Source organism: Symphodus melops (assembly GCF_947650265.1).
Source record: "Symphodus melops genome assembly, chromosome: 16".
In the NCBI taxonomy this organism is placed as follows: Eukaryota; Metazoa; Chordata; class Actinopteri; order Labriformes; family Labridae; genus Symphodus; species Symphodus melops.
This window is the reverse complement of record NC_136706.1, coordinates 3,522,052-3,540,149: the sequence shown is the minus strand read 5'-3', so window position 1 is coordinate 3,540,149 and position 18,098 is coordinate 3,522,052. Positions and strand designations below refer to the sequence as shown.

At 39.5% G+C, this 18,098-nt stretch overlaps 1 protein-coding gene across 1 annotated transcript in view; it reads right to left on the bottom strand.

Annotated features, from left to right (window-relative positions):
- The window catches only part of brinp1 (bone morphogenetic protein/retinoic acid inducible neural-specific 1), a 117,294-nt gene extending 102,858 nt beyond the window's left edge, over positions 1 to 14,436 (bottom strand). The window contains exon 1 of the mRNA XM_079363595.1: positions 14,016 to 14,436. The gene's annotated coding sequence lies outside the window, so the exon portion shown is untranslated. The remainder of the gene's footprint in view (positions 1 to 14,015) is intronic.
- Positions 14,437 to 18,098: the final 3,662 nt, after the last annotated feature.

Below are 18,098 nucleotides of genomic sequence, written 5' to 3'. Positions count from 1 at the left end.
AGAAGAGTACTGCTAATGGAGTGAGGTGCCAGGTTGGCGTCGTGCTGGCGGCACTTCACTCAGCTGAAAAAGCAAATTATTCATGTTAAGGGACTCAATCATTGTGTATTTCAAATGATGCTTCTGTTTTGATAGAAGGCAACAAGTGAGTCATCTACTGTGGTGCTTCAGAATGAATCAAACTGGGAGTATGTTGATGTTAACCACATGAGCATATGAACTTGACGCAAATATGCACTTTTTTTTATCAATTCAGATAGACTGATGATTGCAAAATGACTTATGCCTGTTCAGATCTTTGGGTCAAGGTGCAGCAGGTCAATGGAAAGATTGTACTATATAACATTCGTTTTTGTTGTTCAAAAAGGTGATCATTTTACATATTAATTAGTGTTTGGTTAATTGTATAATTTAGTGATTTTGTGGATAAGCATGTTTGTTAGTAACGGATTACCACTACTACTATTGTAATTGTGTATCTACTTACTTTTCAAAACAGACATTTGAAAGATTTAAAAGAACTTACTTTGCGTGACATTGAGTTTTTTGAAGGCTTATTGTCGAGTGAGGTTAGCCTAACGCCAGCACAGAGGCACTGTGAGGCGGTTGCTTTCTGTCCTGCTCGAGACAAGAATATAGCAATGAGTTGGGTCTATATGTCCTCCGCCATGAAAAGTAATTCCAATGTCATGGATCAACAGGCTAAACAACACGCTTCTTCTAAATGAGTTTCCATGGTAGAGCTGGGGCACCTTCTGGGGCTTTTTTCATCTTTTTTACGGAGATGTTTTTCTTTCAGATATAATCTTGAACAGTCATGAAAAGTAACCTTTAGCCTTGTTTGCATCTGGCTGATTTAAGTTTCTGATCTACAATCAGCTTGAAACATGAAATAATTAACGCCAACATTTTTTCCACTGTGTTTGACACAGTGCAAAGAAAGGCCTAGGGGGAGCATGTCTGAAAACTCGTTCTGCTTTACAGCTAAATCTCCCATGATTACAGTTGTTTTAGTTCATCAAAAATCAAATTAATTTAAATTTCCTTTGGCAAGTCTTTCTTTTTTATATAACAGAAGAAAATTCTTCTGAAGAGACCCTAGGTTTTCCCTTTCACCTCGCTCTCCATCAAAAAAAACCTCTCGAGGTTTGGAAACCGGTTCCATAATTGTCCTCACATCCTCACCCTCCATCTCCTGTCAACCCTTTTCTCCCTCATGTATCCCCGAACTTACCATCTCTGTCACCCCAACCCCTTCCTTAAAGAGGATCAGGAGAGAAGCCCCCCCTCCAATTCCTCTCCACCTCTAATAGGCACTTCTTCCCCGTGTTACATGATCACCGGGTGTCAAGATTAAAGAATGGCTACCGCTTCCCAGGGCAGACACAGATAGGAGACGGAGAAAATAGCACTCCATAATTACTGATAAATCGAGCACACTGCCTCCTCTCCTTCCACTTTCCTCCCCGTCCACCTGGCCCTGATGTCAATGTGAGGGGCTGAGCAAGGAAAGCCGATGAAAAAAAAAAAAAAAAAAGTTGACCACGCCAGCCACTTTTTTTTCTCTCTGCTGATATTGCATTTAAGTTCGGGGAATTCAGGGCCAATTGACTGACTTGGTGCTTTTATTTGCCCTCCAATCGTCTCCTCTTTCAAGTGGGACTCAATGTACAAGGTTTACATAGAGCAGCTGCAGCCAGAGCACAATGGCACCAGCTTACACTGCACCGAGGTAAACCATACACCCTACACTCTGTAGCTTTAGCTGCTTTCATAAATATACAGTACAAGTCATGCTTTGAGTCATAGTGTTATATTGTAAATGGGCAACAACTTCTGGTCTGAAAGCTAACTTGGAAGTACCAAAACTGCACTTCTTCAAGTTGCCACTTGAGGCTGGCTCCAAAAAGCCACCACATTTAAATTCCCAAATTTACAGCACAAATGAGGTTTCTTATTCCACAACCTTTCACTTAATTTTCCATTCATTGTAACTGTAGAGGGGTTGAAGTTTCATAAAAATTTGCAGTAAGTATAAAGACTACAAACTCCACCTAGTTGTGTGGATGCTGCTCGCTTTTCGTGAAGTGAACTTCTGCTAATTCAGTCACTCAATTCATTCCAGGCAGCTATTATGTTGTTGGTGCCTTTTGGGAGATTTTCTTTTCATGCAAATATTACAAAAATGATGGATTGCTGTGTGGTGTGTAGCACTACAGTATGTCTTTATATGTCTGCACCATTTAGCTAGTATCCTGAACGCATCATATCTGGGTTGTTAACCATATTAGTGTTTCCCTTTCATTCATTTATTGTGTGTTCACTGAGGACTCAGAGATACTGGTTAATTTAAGTTACATGGTATAATGTTGTTCAACTGCTCCTCTCTCCTAACCACGATTCAGATGAGAAAAATGTGCAAGTCCAGTACATCCTACAAGCTCTTTTAACTTCTTTGGAAGAATCAATACCAATGTATGTCATCTACCAACATGTTTAGAATTAAACTAAGTGAGAAATACTATGCTAAGCCAGCGTATTCACCTCCTTAAGAACATGGACATAAACTGTAGTAACTTAGTTTTTGACAACCTTTTTCAAGAATCCAGAGCTACTCTCTTCACCAAATATGGTCATAATCTGGCTTTTGAAAACCAACATGGTGGCGTGGATGCTCAACTTGAGGCATACACAAGTGTGGAAACACCAATATAGCGCCATCATGCTGGATTTTTCCATTATTTCTACAGTCTATGGTTACAATCAAAGGAGAAAAATGAATGCAGATCAAAGCAAACATCCCTCTCCACATCACATGTGCAGTGTCAGGGATAGCATCTGGGACATGTGGAAAAATGAACGGCCAGCTGGTTGGGTCTCCTCCCTTAGCCAGGCCATTGCTATAGGTTGCCAGGTGGCAACCCACTGCCATTGTTTATTAGTAATCCCAACAGCCTTGATGGAAACCAAAGAAGTGAATGGACTCCAACAGTACATAAAAGCCTCTGCTGCAGGGAGACCATTTCTTTTCCATCCAGTAGTATGAGAGAATTTAAACGTTCAGTTGACTCGGCAAGCAACCAGATGGCAGTGAGGCTCTGCAATCACAAGCAGTCACTCTGTGAAATACTGAGGCTAGTGTAGTGTTAAACATTTGTGCCTAAAGCCTAATCTTGGATGATCTAAATGAAGCCCCAACGTGTATGTCTAGTCTATTAGTCTGGCTGAATTGTTAGATCATGTTGCTTGACTGCGTGTTGACATCAGTCCATTGTCAGTTCGGGGAAGGGGAATGGTTTTTTGTTTGCTAAACCACTCGTATAGTTGCATTCGAAGTTAATTAATCGCTCTTCTACAATCAGTCTACATCAGGAAGCTGGTTAGCAAGCTTTGCTAGCTATGCTACTGCCATTTATGTAGAGATCGAACCACAAGATCAAAAAATATAGTTAAGTATTGTTGAACTAATCCAAGACAAAAGTGTCGTTCAGAGATATTTGCTGTGTTTTATTGACTTCTAAGTTTAGAATGCAGGCATAACAAGGTAACTTTGAAACACTCGTAAATGTTATATTTCCACAATAAACACTTTGACCATCATCATGGCAGACTTTCATGGTCGGCAGAAGAGATAAACTGTTATGAAGGGTCATTAAAGCTTCAGAAAATACTTGAGTAACTGCAGTCTTTTGCAAAAGTCTCCCTTCTGTCTCATAAATTTGCCCTGCTAAGTTTCAAACTTATCAAATCCAGCATTTTGTCTATTTTTACTCAATTGCTGGCCACAGCTCCCTTTCTATTTCAAAATAAGCAGTGCATGATGACAGTTGACCTGACCTCCTTCCAGCATACTGAGCGCTTTTGAAGACTGACCTTTTCCATCCAGAATTTTAAAATAATAATAACACAGCTGGCCTTCTTTATCAGTGACAATAATATCTGTGCTGTCAAATGCCCTAAAATGCCAATTGGATTTTTCTTTCTTATAAAGTGGGTTCTCTGAAGTTTGTACATATTTAGTAGGAATCATATTTTACTCAAAGCAATAGAAGCATTCATGCGTTTTTCAGCAAAGCCTTCATTTTTGTAAACTGTAGCTTTTCAGTAGATTTCTTCATTAGATATGATGCATAGCTCCATCTGTTTATGCCTTTCAGAAACATCTGCTTGCTTGTTTCATCTTCAGTGGACATTACATGTGGGATTTGGCAGGGTTGACTTTAGTTCTCGCTTTCATTTTTAGACTTTTAATCCCAGGTCACTGCTTGACAGCTGAGAAACAGGTTAAATATGAGCTCAAGTGATCTGGAAACACAATCGCAGACACGCGTACCACAGGCCACAGCAACCCATCTTTGTTTCAATTACTCTGGGTGGGGAAGGCCCTAACACTAGCCTATTTTAACATATTCCAAAACTTACTAGAAAAAAAACCTGCGTGTGTAATTACCAAACCATATTAATATTGGGATTTAACTTTTGGAATCCAGTCAATACTATGCTGTATCATTCCTTCCCGATCTATACTAGATACAAGCTTAACACTGGCTGCTGACTTTATGCCACAGCATTTGCAGATGCGGCTAGTGCCGATGTTGAACCGATGCATCCCCAGTTTGCAATATAATATTATATGTTATTTATTACCTTTAATTATATTCTCCTTTCTCAGGTAAATTTAATGTGTTTTTAATAATGTCCAGATCAATCGTATAGCCTTCAGGCTTGAATTTGATTTCAAAACACATGAAAAACCAAGAACATCTAAAAATCCATCTCAGATGAAATCACAGCTCATTATAATAAAAAAAAAACATTAGTTTTATTCTCATCATTCATCTACTGAGTGAATAAAATAATGGTTGTTTGAATTTTAAGAAGGCACTGAAGATGCTCTGAGGAGTTTTTAACTGATTATAAAACAGAATGAAATGAAAACTGACGCTTCTTTTAGACCTTCCATAGAATTTATCTTTTTTTTACAGCGGAGGTAGCCGCTTGCCTTTCAGTCATATGGTGTGTATTTATATGCTACTGATTAAAATAACACTTGTTAAAAATACATAAATAGCTCATCGCAAAAAAATCTTTGTCCACAGGGGGAGCCAAAACCAACACAAACTGAAAGTTTTCTCACGGAAGCTCTAAGCAAGCCAAGGAAAGAAAAAAACAACACAGTTGAAGAAGTGAAACAAGGTTACAAGAGTTCACACAGAAAGAGCATTGAAGGCAAAGTAAATCACTAGCACTAATGTGCATGGTTCTGTTGTCTGTCAATGTCCCTGGGGTGGCGTGACAGGATGCAGAGCTCAGGCACATAAAACTCACATACTATGAATGCAAATGTACTAATGGTTCATCTATTGGGACATACAGGAGTGACATAAGCGAACATGAAGGCTCTATGTTTAGCATCCTAATTAATATACATGCCTGCTGTCGTAGCACATTTTCAGCTACCGCCACTGAAAAGATGTGCAGGGAGCACTTCCTCACACACACACACACACACACACAGACGTATATACAGGCACAGGCAAGGTCAGGTACATAAAATGTATAGGCTGGTACTTCTGTGAAAGTGCTGTGTCAGGTCATTCATGGGCTACTTCTGGACTCGGTAGCACTTTGTCTTTTACAGCTCTGAAGTTGTTGCAGGAAAAAAAAAATGGATGCTGTGCTAATCATCTGCATCTCCTACAAATGATGTCCGTTTTGCTTCAGCAGGAACATTTGAAGAGAAAGAGCTGCTGCTGGAATGATGTTTTCTTCCCCGGTATCAGAGAAAATACTAAGTAGGACGTTGTACGTTTGTAATATATATACTATTTTCGCAGATTGGTACTGTCATACAACTCGAGAATTTTGAGAGGTCAAGAACTAAGTGTTGAGTTTTTCTTTAGGTTTTTTTTTTTTTTTCTGCCTCTGGGATCTGATACGTTCTTAGATAGTAAAAGCAAGCATTTTTTTCTGGCAAGTCGTAGAACATAGACACAAACATCAACATAATGTAGTTTTTGGGTCTTTTTCTCAGACGTAAGACTCAGAAGACTTGAAGTATCTTTCTTATAGATAGCTTTTTGATTCTCCAACTGACAACTACACAAGTTTGTACCTTCAAAAACTGCAGAGTCACTCTTAAATAAATAATAAATCTGTATTATGATGTGAAATTGCAAAAGTAAGGATTTGTACGTTTCTGGCAAAAATAACTTAACAAAAGAAAATGGGTTTAAATATTACCTATTTAGAGAAACTTTATGCACTGTACCTTAGCCAACGTTATGTGTGCTATATCCCATATTTAGAGACTGTACCACTGTGGATATTTTATCTATCTATCTTGAAGTCAACTTAACGTTGCTTTAATGTAAACATTAGGTATTTCAGGACATTTGAAAACAACTGAAGCTGTGAAATAAAACTGCTCTGACATAACAAGTGTATGTCTGTGGGATTCTATACACTTATCTAAATAACTGTATTCACAGCAGTCGCAATTTTTCCAGCTTGGGCAGAAGTGAAGAACATTTACATAATTTGTGACCGTAGCTTGTTATCAGAGTGTCAGGGTACCTACTCATTAGCATACTGGCACACTCGTACAATTAGATAACAAGTGAGGCCACAAATTGTGGTTATTATGAGATTATGTAAGAAAGTTGAAATTGTTGAGTTCATGGATCTTGTTGTTAGAACATGCAGAGGCTTTTTTTTTCACTGCACCTTGTGATTTTATTCGTCTTCAGTTTGAATGTTCAGATATGATCAGACTTTGGCTGCTTTGTAGGCCACTGCTGCCCTGAGCTGCAAAATAGGTCACTGATGCTGTGAGCCACGGGCATGAGTGCATTGACTCACCAGCATCACATTGCTCATGGGTCAGTGTATGAATCTCCTCCTCTCTCCCAAATGTCTAAAAAATGGAGATGTTCTGAAAATAGAGGCTTTGTATTGCCTCCAAGGCTCTATTTGATAAATCCCAGATTGTATGAAAATGTTTCAGCAGATGTGTCTCTATTCTTGAGGAAACATTAGGAGTACCTTAAAATTCTCAACAGTAGGAGGGAGTGCTTCCACGCTTGCAAGTCAGCACAAGGAAGATTGGGATAGATTAGAAACAGGCTCTGTAAGAGGCCTAATTGAGGGAGATTAACATCCAATGATTGTTCACAACTCAAAATGAAGCTTTTTTTTTTTACAACAATGGATGACAATTAGCTGACTCACAGAAATAATTAACATTTTAGTTTTGGTTCTAAACTTTAACAAGAAGTTTGAAAGGTTTTTTCTTTTTATCCCTTTCTATGAGAATTCACCTTGAACATTTGGGTTGTGACTAATTTTTTCGAAACGATTACATTTGGATGTGAGAACAACTGAATACTGCACTGATAACAGTACTGCTTTCAAAATGGAAATGAATACAACATTTTATGCTAACACCGGTCACCTGCTCTCCTGGACATAGGCTGTAATAACAGACACAAGCAGCGAGGAAAGGGAGTCAGATGAATGCAGACGGGGAATCAGGAGTCAGAGGAAACCACACAGTTTTTCATCCGGTCCTGTTGTGTGAAGCGTTATGTTTGTCTTATATGCAAGATTGTTTTTACTTAACGCAGTATACAGCTGGCTTCTTGTAGGCGTTCTAAGATGACTTACTGTTAATAAAAACATGAACATCTCCCACAAAGTTGGAAATGACTTCAAGGTCCCTCAGTGGCCCTTTTGTTAGATTTCCACCTCAGGCGTTATTGCTAAAAATATGTGTACTTTTATTTGTTATACACGTTCAAGTCTGAACCTGTTTTCTCCTTAAAGATCTCAACCTAAAGTCGTTTCTACAAATTTGACTGCAAACCCAAACTAAGTACTTTCTAAGACAGGCTTAATTTGCCTAAGATGTGAAATCCCCAGCTCCGTCTTGTCCCACAATAATGACCCAAACTAATTATAAGACAGTACAGATAAAGTGTGTCATTCTTTAGTTGCTTTCAGTTTTATGTTTTTTTGTTTTTTTTCTGCTCCAAAGGCTGCACTCAGCAGGGGGTCCTATTTTTGTTCTAATAACTTAAGCGCTTACTTTCACTTTTCATTGGTTTGTTTGGACTAAATCTGTCATCTAATCATCAGTCACATACAAAACAAAACACCTCTGACTTGATCAAACTTCACCGAAGCGATTGTCTTCTCTCAGTTATTTTCAGACATTCTAGGAAGAAGAAGATGGCACATGCCACTGATCCACCTCTGGAATACAGCAGGGTTTTTTTTGTTGTTTTTTATTAGAGTAGAGAGTCACTATCCCCCCAAAAAAAAATCTTTGATGGCTCTGCGAGAGACATCAGTGTGTAGCCAGGAAAACACGGTTGTTGAAGTGGCAACCACACTGTAGAGCTTTGAAAGCTGTGAAAACCACGAGAAAAAAAACTGAGCCAGAAGGCACGAGGCTGAGAGGAAATCATCTGCACACAGACCTAAAGTGGATTCATTGTGATTAGAGAAGGTGTTTAAATGTTGAACAAGTCTGATCATGAGTTAGAAAGTAGAAAGAAGGTAGAAGTTATTACCGAATGGACAGGACTTTACAGTATGAGCTGGGCAAGATTTTTTCTTTTGTGGCTTTTACACAGAGGAACATTTAGGTTGTAGTGTGTACCAACAAATGGGGGAGCATTTTGGTAATGTTGCCACCCACATTTTTAGCAGCTCTGGTTCCGAACATTTTCCAATTAAAATCTTCCATTGACAATGAAAATCGTTATATCAATATTGTTTAATCTAAAAACCGAGCCAACCAGCTAATCTGAATACTTAAATCGTTACTAGAAAACACATCATTTGGCGCGATTGGAAATGGAGAAAAAGGCAAAAGTACAGCAGTGTACTGTAATTTTATTCAAGAAGTGAAGGAACTACGCATCCCACAATCCGTTGTGATTCCAATGAAATGCAACAAATGTTTACTTTAGTGTTCTTCTTTGAAAACATACACAGACCGTCTTTCTACTTTCACCTTTATTGTATATTTTATATTGATGTCAAAGTCCAATTGATCACTAATGTGCATGGATCTGTAGCCAATCAATGACAGGATGCGGAGCTCTGGAGGTTAAACTCATGTAAAACGTACTAATGGTTTATCCATTGGGACATATACTGTAAGAGTGATATAAGCAAACATGTTTATGTTTAGCAAACAAGGTTGATATCACATAAACTTGAGTCTTCCACAGGAGCATTAACGATCGTTTCACAGTGCAGAAGCTCGTGATGAGTCTAGACTGGATGATTAAGACATCATGGATAATAATTAAATCAGCTGTGGGGAGAATGATGGAACTACACTGTTGGGCTCTATAACACAACAAAAGAAAAAACAATACACACATTTTAACATTGACCCTGAAATGTACTTTTACTTTGACTATATAAAAAAACCCAACGCAACAGATGAAAGCGAAAAAGAAAATCAGTTTAAATTGAACATTTCCAAACTCCTGATACAGCCTCAGTTTGTCTTTATAAAAATGGGGATTTTATTATATTTGACAAGTGAAAGGACTAAATTGTGTTTTAAAATCCACAGACACAACTTCTAGTCAGGAGCAGATCGAATTATACTACTGGAGGAAACATGGGAGGCAACACTGACACAAATTACATTAAGAGTTCTATTCGTAATCGCCAACCAGTGCAAGCGTCTACTGTTTGGTTATGTGAGAGACCACCTCCATGGAGAATCAAAATAACTCTCTCATCCCAGTAACAAATCCCCACGCCAGCCCAAGACCAAGGCAGTGTCAAGGAAGATAAATGAGCACTTTTATTACTGTGTTGTCAGTTATCGTATTTTTAAGGAGTAATAACTGAGCTCCTTGGCGGTGCTTAATGACTCAGGGGGTCAGGTTTGCCGAAGCTACATTTAGCATCACTTTTTATGCGTAGTGTCTCCGACCTGGCAACCAGCGAATAGAAGGTCAAGATGCAAAGTCTGCAGAGGATTGTGTGTGTGTGTGAAGCCAAATATGCAACGTCTGCTTTTGCACATTTGAAAGCAGAATTCCTTACAACAATTATACAAGGATGCCAGTCAAAGTATACCAAATATGCAAGGTCAGAATTTTAAAATTGCGAATCAAAAGTCTTAAGAAATGTGACCTTTGGAGACTTTCTTCAGATGGATTTACTCTGAAATATTCAGCAGCTTAAACTGAAAAATTCCAGTTTTAGGATTAACAAATGTGCAGGGGTTGATTTTACAATTAGAAAGCATAAATATTCACAACATGAATAACTGGTTCATGCATTTTGGAACCAAAACATGCACTGTGCTGGCTTCACAAGTCAAATTATGACTAGTATGCCTTCTTTGACTTTAAATGTTACAGCGCAGAAATCTTAAGATAAGGAATTGAAGGAGAACTGTTTCAATTCAAAACAACACTGACACACTAGTCAACAAGATCTTTAAATGTACTTCAATTAGTAGAAACCCTTAAAGGAAGTCACCAGTTGAGTATTTTTTTCAATTGTTACTAGTCAGGACAATTCAACAATCACAGCTAAAGTAGTCTAGCCTAAATTAAAGGCTTTTATTTTGTACATTTGTGAGCAAAAATCTTCAAAAAAATACTGAAAGAGGATTTTTTTTGTTTTTGCATGGTCCTGCCCTCAAAGAAATGTGCAACCCCTGCTGATACGATATCGAATTATGCTAACAACCAGTCAGTACAGACTCATTATACTAAATCACCAAGAGAGTCTGCTAATATTGTTTTACCACTTGGCCAAAACACAGTGAAGACACAAAAAAAAAATAGTGCACAATGTTTGTAATCCCAGGATAAAACTCTGCAGCTGCTTCTGCAAATAAACTGAATATTTAATGATTTTTACACGTCACATTCAGGTCCATCAGCAGTCAGAAAGCAGGCCACCACCGGCTCCACTTTCAGGAAGTCAAAGAGCTTTAATTTGTCTAATACATAATAGATTGTTGACTTTTGATGTGCTATTTATTCCTGAACTATGTCCAAAAATTGGGCCAAAACATTCAGGTTTCCTGCTGCGAAGAGAAAGAGGGAGATACCGAGATCAGAGCGAGGCCCCAGCTTTCAGAAGAACTGTGTGTACTGAATGTCTAAATAGTTGTTTTCTTATTTTTTAAAGAATGAAGTTGTGACTGTTATGAGGGTTTCCTGAGTCTGCTTTCAGCTCCCCTGAGGCTTCACAGACTGAATTTTGTGCCTCCTTTGGCTGAAAGGACGAAAAAAAGAGGTGCAGACCCAGCTATGAATTTCAAAATCTTCCTTTGACTTTCTCAGAAGAGTTCCCAACATGTTTCTAGAGTTTTCCTGCTGTGAAAGTGGGGGCAGTGGTTTATTTTTTGACAGAATTGGTGAAGGCCATAGTTAAAGAAATATACAGCAAACTCAGTTCTGTAGTTATTAATTAAGGCGTATAACATGGTTTAATTTAATGGCTGTCATGGGTGTCATTTAGCACTTGGAATCTGCTATACTAACCCTTTAATGAGGCGCCTACAGGGGTGAGTTTTCTTTTTAAACATGTTATTGTACAAGCACAGCTACATGCATGTGTTTCCATGTGACTGATAGCAGCGGTGCACAGGTCAGACGGCCCCCAGTGGAGGTCAAATGATTCAGCTGCCTCTCTGAAAAACATTCTTAGCTCCCGAGCATCAGTGTGAGATTTTTGTCACATGTCATTACATGACCCTGTTGTTTGTTTGCAATAAATAAAACGGATTCCTTTTTTTCTAAAATCCTCTTGGGAGGCAGCCTTCTGGCCGCTACAGCTGCAGCCAGCACCCACATAAAAAACAATGGCGTGCCAATGCGTGAATAATACAAAAAAGAGAGGGAGCGAGAGGGGAAGCGAGTGCTGCCAATAAATACAACAGTGTTCTCTCTGTGCAGCACAAAGACACTTTGCAAATAATGTCCTTATCTTGAAGCACGAGGCTACACATTAAGCATCTCTGCATGCAAAAGGTGAATGCATGAATCCTATCACCCTTCTCCTCATAATTATGTTTATGCGTGTTTATTTCCTCGCCTTTTACGAATCACACCCACGCGCGTTTGCAGACAATTTCTCAGTGTGTCTCACTGCCAGGGACCTTCTGCTGCTGAATGTTCGCTTTCCAGGTCCTTGAAAACATCATCATCAACAGCGGGGTCATCTAAAGCCATGACACAAATGTGGCTTAAAGCTACGGCTGGCATTTTCATTTTGGCAACGTGATGTAGAATGCGCCCCCCCCCCCCTCTCTGAAAATGATTACATGTTGCCAGCGTTTTTCTTTTTTGCCCATTGAAAAGGCCACCAGATTGAACGAGGCATACTGAATGAGGTGGCTTTTCTTTCTGCAATTTCCGCTGCCAGTGCAATTTTCTGTGCAGCACATATGGTGAAGAAGACAGAAACAGTACTGCAGGATGTATTGATGTGCTGTCAGTGCAATGATATTTCTAAACATTTAAGTTTGAAGATCTAGTTCAAGATGCAGGATTGTTTACATCTTGGTGATTCATAGCTCGTTGCTCAAATCGCGCTTTGAATGATGTCTTTCCTCAGCTATATTGGGATCCTGCACTTTATATTTATTTATATTTATTTCATGTTTTTTTTATATAGTGGGACCAGTATGGTGCAACACTACAGCTGGTACAGTGTTAGCTTACTAGCAATATTTTTTAGATTTTTTGCACACTACGCTGACATTCATGTCTCCATACAGTGCATTTATTTCCAATTATTTGTCTAAAAACTGCTTGAATGTGACTGATAAGGCAAACTTTCCGACGAGACACAATGACAAACAAAACAGGAATTGCAGTGGCAGTAATGGAAGTGCAGATAAATGCTCCCTGACTAATTTTCAAAACAGAAGCTGCTCCTCTAATTTCATAGAGTTGGTATCAGTATCACACACAGTTGTCTCGCCTTTAGCCACAGTGATGACACCTCGAGTGTAAAAGAGCATGAGCTCCCCTCGCAGTTAGACAGAGGAACAGCAATCAAAGCAACTTGAGGGGGGCACGGAACGGCAACTTTGCCTCACTGGTGTGACACACACACACGCGCGCGCGCGCGCGGATACAGGCACGCACGCACGCATACACCAAAAAAAAAAAAAAGCATGTACGTGATTGCTGCCACGCGCGCACAAAGACACGCTGAAGAAGATGATAGAGCACGCGCGCACAAACACAGACCCGGCTGCTTTCACAGAATTTATTACAGGAAGAAATTCATCCATTGCATCTAGAGAAATAACAACAGGAAGCATGACCGAAACTCATTCCACATCCAATATCCAAGCTGGCATGAGCCTCACTTTCAGTTATTGGATCATGCAGTTTCCGGGATAAATTGATCAACGTGGCTGCAAACGCAATTAGCTTGAATGCAAATATTGATGTCGACTGCACAGTGATCTATCTGTAGGCCTGCAAATACACCTTCACTTTTGACATTTGCTGCAGCAGCAATAGGGTTCGTGTGTAAAATAAGAAGTCCAAATTCTGAAAATGAGTGTTTCTCCAAGTGTTTTCTCTTCCTTTACAACCGCACTTCTGCAGTATCACTCCGGGAAAGATGCTGTCTCACAACGAGAATAAAGCCAAGTGCACATAATCGACCAGACAAATGATTTGCATAATGTTTTGTTTAAGGTGCATGGGTTATTGAGATTAAAAGACTAATCATGAGTTATAAAGCCACAAGACGCCCTGTTAAAAAAATAGGAGCATGAGGAGCTTTTACGCACTTGTACGTAGATTATTTCTAAAAGGTAGATTGCCTCCATCCTGAAAAAGGACACCACCGGCCACCCCACTAACATGCTGACCACGCAACATCGCCATAATCGAGCCTCAATATACCCGTGCCTACCCCGATGAATGCCTCGTGGTCAGAGATAGACAGAAACAATATATAGGTAAAGATGTTTAAGAGGTCCTACCCGGGATAACCATACTCACCTAAAACTGACTCTCTCCTCTTCGCTGTATCTGTGCTCCAAGGTTTGTTAGTTCTCTAGCCAACAACTTCTGCTGGAGCATATGTATCCAGTGCTCATGCTGCTGGTGGCTCAGTCGGTGATTTTGGATTGCGGATGATTTGGCAATCCTTTTCATGCTCAAGGGAAACAAATCCTCCGTTTCGGTGTGGTCTCGGGCATTAGCGCGCAGAGAAGGAATAAAGTCATGAAGTCCGTCTGCAGGCAAGGAGCGAGAAGGAGGGGAGAAAAAAATCAGGGAGCTCAGGATGTGAGATTTTATGCCGACGTGTTTGAAACTGTTCTGTTCTCTCGGGTTTTTTTTCCCTCTCACCGAGCTGTTCGCGGGTGGAGAGGTGTGGGATGGATCTCTAGGAAGGGGAGGCAGGGATGCACAGACTGAGGGCGAGAAAGGGGAGGTACAAAGAATACAGTCTCATATTGTAGAGGACGGTCATGGCAGACAGTAAAGGGGTGGGTCTGGACTGGATGAGGCGGAAGGCAAAGGGAAGTGAGGGTGGATGAGGATAAGAAGCCGTGTCGTGACTTTTCTTTGCCGATAGCCTCACATTTACACCAAGGCTATCGAGTAATTGTCATGGAAAGCTTGACCTGTGTGCCAAAGGGGGATACGATCTCTACATAGGAGCATATGAGGCGTATTACTCTAAAGTATGAGACATGACAAGAAAACAACTACAAAAAAGTGAGAAGGCGTTGAGTTGCACAGAAGGTGCCCCGCTGTTCCACGTGTAGGCTGCCTACTTTGCATAAAGCACAACGTGACTTTTTCTAATGTAAAGCTGAGGGGAAAAAAAGAAAACTGGCAGTGAAGCTCGTGCATAAAAAAGAACACTGACCAGCTTCCGTAAAGTCTGTTGAACTCTGCCTAACATTAAATACTGTTTGTGACTTCCATGGTGCTGAAGCAGAACAGTTAGCGTTGTAATATGATCCTTTCTATGGTCTTAACATCTTAAGTTATAGTCATGATGCTGAAAGGGGTAAAGTTCAGAAAAAGTACAATTCTAAGTCGGTCCTGCATGTTGCTGTCCATGGTGCTGAAATGTTACAAGTGGAGTTTCAAAAGTGGCTGTCCATGGTGCTCAATCCATCTAGAGAAATATTGGGCTCTCAAGCATGTAGTACAAATCTTTTGGCTGCTCTCCATGGTGCTTAATATGAACTAAAGAGGATTGGGTATGTTTGTAAACATTTTAACCAATGAGTAGGTCTCTAAATGGGGGAGTTTAGGTTATCTTGTAAAAGATTTATTTTCAGGATTTTGCTTTTCTTTGATAACAACTCAGAGGACAGAGTAGTAGGAAATTAGCAAAGAGAGTTGGGACTGGCATGCGGGAAAGCAGCCGCCGGAGAACTACAGCCTTAGTACAGTATGTGTGGTGCAACCTAAACGCTAGGCAATCACTGCAATTCTGGTATGTAGAGTTTTATTCTGCCCCGTACATCTTGGTGAGATTCTGCTGTGTATAGATGTTTTTTTTAAGTCCATGCTTTTGGACTGAAGGCTTTATTAAAAAACAGGAATTGTGTGTCATTTCGTGATAAATATGTCATAGCAAGCAATACAAGGAAATGAAACAGAATTGTTTTCCTGTCTATAATGTCATTTAATAATGAAAAACTATGGGGAATGAATTACAACACTCATTGTCCATATGTTGCTTTAAGATATTCTACTCACTTAAAGCTCTGTCATTTCAACTCCACTTTACTCAAGGTTGTCAGCTTACAATCAGCCCATATAATAAAGCATATTTTTCCCTCAAAGGTAGTTTGATGACTTAAATCCATAGATATCAAAACAAACAGAACATTTATAAAACATTGCTCGTTTCAGTTCATGTAGGAGTTTAATTGGTGTCTTGGCTTTAAAGTGATGTTTAATTCATAGCCCACATACTGTGTTGGTGCTAATTATGAACATTTCACCAGTTTTAAAAGCCATGACAACATAGCAATGTGAGAATTAACCTTCAGATTCCAAAATATGAGGGTTCAGTTTTTATCGCTGTCTCGAATTCTTGGTGTTGTTATTATTATTATTTTTTTTGTTTAATTTTATTTGAGCAAATATTTTATGAGTGCAACAAAAAACATTCTGATATTGCTTTTGGGTATCTATCAGGAGGAACCTATCCTCCTCCGGTCATTATATAAAGATTTAAATTTAATCTTGGTATATCCCACTGATTCCTCTGATACTAGACACCAGGGAGACACAATTCCACTTCTGTGCTGTATTAAAGAACCTCAGTGAATTATATCTATGGATGTATTCTCAATGTGATAACAAGTTTATAATGCATAGCAGCTGAAACTTTGCCTCTGACCATTTTTTCTTCTTCAGGTTAACGCAGGTTGCTTAGAAGGCCCGGCTCCTTCTGGGCAGTCTTAAATTTGTAATTTCAAAATGTGTGCTCACATTTCAAGTTCTGTAGTTTTGCTTCTGCTGTGCGGTTGCTATTTTGTTAAGGTGCAGGTAAGTTTTCCTTGGAACACAACTTGGTCATGTATTCTGGTTCAGAAACCCTCGTCAGATTTTTTTGGGAGGGATTTAGCTGTCAATAGTACGAAAAGAAAAAGTGAGGCCCTGAATCCACCTTGTGTTTCCCCAGGCAGAAAAAAAAAGCACTGGCTGTGCGCTCGATAGCTCTTTTATGAAGCCTTTGTGCACTGAGAAGAAAAGTGCTGACGATCCGTCCTGTCTCTATGACAACAGTTTGTCAACAAAGGGTGCTGTTTGACCAACACTGCTCTGTTACTGTGTGTTTCATCTTTAAGATCCAATGGCACATCGGCTTGCAAAGTTTGTAGCGGTCGCAGCAGCCACCGAAAGAAGGCAGAGCGCGCAAAAAAAGATGCTCGGTGGTGCTCTTTCTCTTCAGGCATGCACCTGCTGCTGCAAACGAAGTCTCCTCATTGACGACAATTGAGAAAACGACACTGGTGCTCAGAAGAAACTGCTAGGTGGACAAGTGGCCTAATGTTGTCGTAGTTTCTGTCCATGGTGCTGAAATGTATCAAGTAACTTTAAGCTTTAAAGTCTTGTGGTTGCTCTCCAAGTTGCTGAAACACAACTCAGTCTTTCATAGTATGCATTAGTTACTGTACATAAACATACCGTTTGTTTCTTGGAGTGTTGGGGTTATAGAGTGTAGCTGATTGAAAGAGTACCAAGACATGCATTATACTGAATCAGGTCCTTTGTAAAATGTCTAAGGATAACATTTGTAGTGGATTAGCATTATCCAAATAAAGATTAATTTACTGCTGACATAATTTGTATGAAATAATGGCTTTGTGTCAAATGTGTATTATCAATAAAGTAAATATTTATCAGTCAAAATAACACAGGACATGTAAATGAACTACTGTAAATGTGGGTGCCATAAAGATGGCGAACTTCAATTTATTTTGGTGGCTGTATTGACCTTGGGGACTCAGAGTGTTACTTTACTCAAAAGTTCAGTTTGAACTAAAAATCTATCCAGTTTGGAGATGTCTTACTGACTTGGAGAAGAAAAAAAAGGTAAAAATGGATGAAAAGATATCTGATCTGTTTAAGTGAGTAACCAATCACTGTCTCTGTCACATTTACAACTGACCTTCCCCCTGACTCATATTACACATTATGAGAAAATGCCACGTGTTACACTTGTATAAATATATAAATGGACCTCTGCAGAGTATCTAACATCATTGAGTCATCCGTTTCCCATCAAATAATCAAAAAATTGATGTGTAGACGCGACAGCAGCCAGCAGTTGTATGTTCATCTAGATTCTTTATCGTAGTAGAAAAAAAAAAAAGATTTATTCTGACATTATTTTATCCATCCCAGTCACTGATAGTTTTGCAACTCACTAGCTCCCCAATGGTCCACTCGCTGTCAAGTGTTGGAAGCATCCAGCAATGGGCAGAGAACTTGGCGGGACCAGCATTGCATAGAACCCAATGAGGCTAAATGGATGAATGGGGCCATTATAGAGTCATTATGCTGAAAGTGGTAGTGACATGTGACAAGCTATGTCTGCAATCGTAC